The sequence below is a fragment of the Fukomys damarensis genome, unplaced genomic scaffold, assembly GCF_012274545.1.
Source record: "Fukomys damarensis isolate Sample0158 unplaced genomic scaffold, DMR_v1.0_HiC HiC_scaffold_39, whole genome shotgun sequence".
Classification (NCBI taxonomy): Eukaryota; Metazoa; Chordata; class Mammalia; order Rodentia; family Bathyergidae; genus Fukomys; species Fukomys damarensis.
Genome location: NW_022900951.1, coordinates 89,248,561 through 89,253,871, shown reverse-complemented (window position 1 = coordinate 89,253,871; position 5,311 = coordinate 89,248,561).

The window sequence follows — 5,311 nt, the reverse complement described above, 5'->3', positions numbered from 1 at the left end:
CACATTTTTTTTTCTTTTCCCTTATTACCCTTCCCCTACCCATCCCACCTTCCCTACACCTTTAGCTCCTTTCTTCCCATTTCTAAATGTCAATTATCTTATTAGGATCTTCTGTATTATTGCAGATGAATAAGGGTAATTTTCAAACTTTCTACAGTCATTTATGCCTGTATCTTAATGAAATGTTTTTCCTTGAAGGCAAATTTTTACTTGTTAAAAATTTTTGGGAAATGTTTAAATTAAAATCTTGTCATTGTGGTATTTTAATTGTTCAAATTAAAATCCTGAGACAGAGCAGGGTCAATTTTGTGGAACCCTTAAGGAGAGCATGTGCTGCAGTTTTGAAAACAAGGAAAATGGAGACACTAGGAAGGATATTTCTAGAGAGGTGATAGTAACAAAATGAACCTACTCTGAAAAGAGGCAATGACCCCCCCACATGCACATGTACTTCTCTCACACAGAAAAAAATACCCAAAATTTTGACATACATGGTTCTTTCAGTGTTGTATATTTACATGTATGTGAGAGACTTGCATGTTATTTGAGGACAGTGTGTGTGGCGCTGTGTATGTGTGTTTCTTTTGGAGCATGGCTGAAAGTGTGGTACAAGCAGACAGGAAGAGACAGAAGAAAAACTAGTTAATAAAGGCTATTGGCTAAAAGATCAGTTTTATCTTAATATGGGGACAGGAAATTATTGTTAATTTATTGTAAAAGTTTAAGCCATTTAAGTAGGAATCTCCAGGATGATGTGATAATCAACCAAGGTTGTTTTTTTTTTTTTCTAGCCTTGGCTGACCAGAAAATGTAAGAGGCTTTTATGTAAATAGGAGAAAAACAGTTTATAAAAGTGAAGACCAAAAATAAGTATCACTTTGATGGACAAGGCTTGGGAATCACAAACATTCCTGTAGCATCAGCATATTTGACAGAATTTATGACTCAAGTAACTCAAGGAAGTGGTTCTGGTGAGTTTCAGAGACACTGATTCCTGCAGCAGTAGGTGTGGTCCAAGAAAGGTCAGTCCCAGAAATTGGCTTCTACTGAATCACAAAGCCAGTGCGAAGGGCCTTTGGGAAGGCAAGATCCACTGAGTAGAACTGAAGTTAGTAGAAGAGTGAGTTCTGATTGTAAAAAGGGAAGATACAATATGCACCCATGTTTTCTTTTTCACATATCTGCTATTTAGTATTTATTGGTCATACAGATTAATGGGTTTCATTTTCACAGATTTGTACATGAAGATAACATATTTTAATCATTCCATCTCCCCATTTATACCTGTTCATGACCCTACCCTCAGTTTCCCATTTTTTGGGGGGATTTTCATGCATATATTTTGATCATATCCATTCCTCATACTGGCCCTCATATCTTCCTTCCCTCCCTCTTTTCTTCTTCTCTTGTCTAATAACACTCCTTTACTTTCTTGTCATCTTCTTTAGGTAGCAGATACCTAGGAGAGCATGCAATATTTGTCTTTCTGAGTTTGGCTGATTTACTCAATATGATGATATCCAGATTCAACCATTTCCTACAAATGATTTCATTTTTCTTTCTGGCTGAACAATGCTCCATGTGCATATATATCACACTATCTTTACTAATTCATCTGTTGAAAGACACCTAGGCTAGTTCCATTTCTTGCTATTATGAATTTTACTGAATTAATGCACTCATGTTTTCTCTAGCTATAAGGCATTGTCTTTCATTAAAAGGTGCAAATTATTTCCTCTCACCCAAAAAGGATTAACAAACAAAAATGCAAGTGAAGGAAAATGAGGTTACCATGTCTAGAATAGTTTTTCATTGATTCCTTCATCTGACTATTAAGTTTTGGAGCCTGAGGATATTTTCAGCTTTGGCTCATAGAGGGAACGGATCAGAGTAAGATGCTAGCAATAGACAAACCCATGGGGTAAAAAGTACCCAGATCTAGGTTTGTTTGGCATGACCTAGGGGAGTGGTGCTCAGTTCACTCTGAGCACCTTTAGCACCTAAAGCTCATCCATCAAATTGACAAAGGAAAGAAAGAAAACTGGTGTTCTGTTGCAGAGTATGGTGAATGTATTGAAAACAATGGACTATGTATCTCAAAATAGCTAGAAGAGGGGATTTTGAATGTACTCACTATAAGAAATAAAAATTTAAGGTGATGGGTATGCTAAATCTTGATTTGATCAAGTATACATTAATCAAAATATTACATTGTACCCTATAAATATGAATAGTCCTTATACAGCAATTAAAAACATAAAATTAATTTAAAAATTCTAAAAAGGCTCCAGAAAGTAGCAGGTATCATTTACAAGGATGAAAACACATGAAACCCATTAGTCATGGTTGGGGTGTGGTGCCAGGGCTTTGTATTTATGGCTTAAATGGTTTAACAGGGCATCAATCAGGGCACTGTGTTGCCCATAGCAAGCTGATAGGAAGCACATGGGTCTCTTAGCATTATTTGCCTCTCTTTTTCAGAATTTGGATATTATTTCTCCTCACAGTCCTCTGCGATACTCTGTCAGGTAGGTTAGTCGTAATTTGTGTGAATAAAATCAAGAATATATCTGTGTATCTGTTGGCCATGTCCTCCCATCAGAAAGGTAGAGAGAATCAATAGTGAGATTCCTCCAGTTTGTCTGTGGCATGTCTCTTCTGAATGCCTCGTTATTACAGGTAGGAAAGTTCATAGTATTTTTCTTACTCTTACTCATTCACTTGGCACAGCACAGAACACTCCTGGATTGGTGTGTGTTTCTCCACACACAGCCAGTTTTCCAGTGGCTACCAATTGGGTCTCCTACAATTTACCTCAATTCTGGCAATACCTACTTAGAAAATTTAGACCCACAACACTGCCCCCCATGCACTTCAACTAATATTGCAAATAGTAGTTTGGCATCTATTCTTCTGATTGACTATAAAGTGGGATTTCCCTCCTTAGGTTAGATTAATTTGGGAAAGAAGCTTGCAAAATACAGGAAAGCTGTGTATATGTATATATCTATATTGATATCTATATATCGATATCGATATTGATATAGTTATAGAAATAGATATAGATATCTCAAACCTTCCATGCTGTCCAGGAACCTCCTCAGGTTCAGCAACTAGGAATATGTCTGAAGCCTGTACTTTTGGTTTTCATACACATGATTCATTATGGCCGTCAGCTTTTCAGAATCAACTTAATCTTCAGTCCTTGTCCCTGAGATTGAGGGCAGGGACTGAAAGATACCACATTCTAATTGTGCTTTGGTTTTTCTTGTGACCAGTCTCTTTCCTGAAGCTTTCTAGAAGATTCCAGCCACCAGTTATCTCACTAGCATAGAAAATACTCTCATTGCTCAGGAGATTTCAAGGATTTTAGGAACTGTTGCCAGGAACCATTGGTAGAGACAAAATATATGTATTTCTTATATTACCATATCATATTTAGTTTTTTTTTGCTTTTCAATAAAATGTTTATTAGAAAGGCACTTACAAGAGCAAGAGAAGGAAAGAGATGACATGAATTTTTAACAACAGGGGGTACAGTGCTTAAAAAGGTGCTCTGCTTTTAAGATACAAAAGTTAAAAATATCTAAAGCACTATAAATACATACATGCTTTTTACAGAAATGAAAAGGCTGGCTGAACAGCGAAGGTAATCAGGCTCTTCCACATTCTAGTCCCTGTCCCCCAAAACCAGAACAAGGGTCATGAGGCTGAGGCAGGGCACTCTGGGTGAGTGAAGGATTATCCATAATGATCGCTCCATCTCTCCAGGGGAAGATTTTACCTTACTCAGAGCTGCCTATTCTGACATGTTGCTGCTTGTCTAGCCAGCCTTGTTCCATGTTTCTGCTGCTGTACCAAAAAAAGCTACTACACCCTCCACCAACACTGAGATCAGGCTGTGTCCCACCTCTTCCAGCCACTGTCTTTAGGAGGAGATACCTTTCCAAATGTATTTTTGAAAAATTAAATAGTTAACTGTCTGAGTGGTTTTAAGAAATTATTGAATAAATATAAAAACAGCAGAGTGCTAGAGTATACATTACTTCTGTGTTAAAAAAATCAATGATGGAATCACTGAGACCTTCTAAATCAAGTTTATATGAATTGCAGTTTTCTTTCCCGTGAAAACTATGTTTCTAAGGGGTGCCAGGGTGTCAAATTGTCTCTGTACAGAACGACAACTGCCATCAGGGATGCCGTGCCTCCCTTTGTGACTCTGACACTGTTGCAAATGTCTTTCTGCTTTCCACCCACTTGAGAAGGGCCCAGTACTCCCTAAGAGGGGTTGAGACTGTAAAGATTTATGTGAAAGGACGTCAATGATACATGAAGGAAAATGGTACCAATAAACTGTGTTCAAGTTTTCTTCTAGTAAAGAGGAAAAGTCCTAGGTCTAACCACATAAAGCCACAAAGTAAGAAAGAGGGTCCACACTCTGCAGACGCACAAGTGGTCATCAAGGGTATTTTTCTGAGTTCCCAACTTTGAACATCTTTAAAGAAAGGGCATGGGAAACCTGTAATAGAATGTTGTGGAGTTCAACCATTCAGAAGGTTGGGGAACTGGGCCTTGCAGCCCGACGTCAGTCAGCATCATGGGGTTCAGCCATCAGCTAACTGAGAACAGGGGTCTTGCATCCTTGCTCTATCTGAGCCATTAAATGGTAAATACACTATATTGAAATTTTGCTCACTGCAGACATGTTCTGGACTGCTTCTTGATTTCAATTTCATTCAAATGATTTAAGTGTGATAGACTAGTGTCTACCACAGGTGGTCAGTGTTCAAGTTGTGCTTGATCTTAATGTGCTGCTGATTGTATCAGTTGGGGTAAAGCACTGCCATTGATTTGATGAGCTGTTTTCTCTGATGTTATGAAGATGAGAATGTCTGTGGGTCGTTAGAGACGCAGAAACTAGGGTGCAACTATATCAGGAAGATTTGGGTGATAATCCAGAGAGTAAACCAAGGACAGTCCAACAACAAAAATTAAAATGAGAAAACACTTAAGCAAGACACAAGGACAGACTTCCAGTTTGCCAATGGCAAACAGTAGGGCAAATGAGGATGAAAAGGCTGATAGTGAACCACCAGGGCACCCTGAACTCAAAGCACAGGAAGTAACAAAACAGATCAATCAGGCACTAGAAAAATTCAAAACAGAACTAATTTCCCAGATAACCACAGAGATAGTGAGCAAAATGGGAGTCGTGATTCGAGACTCTAGAGCAGAAACTTACAAAAAAATAGATGAGCTCAGGACCATGATAGAAGCCATGAAGGCCCAGCATAAGAAAGAAATGGAAAAA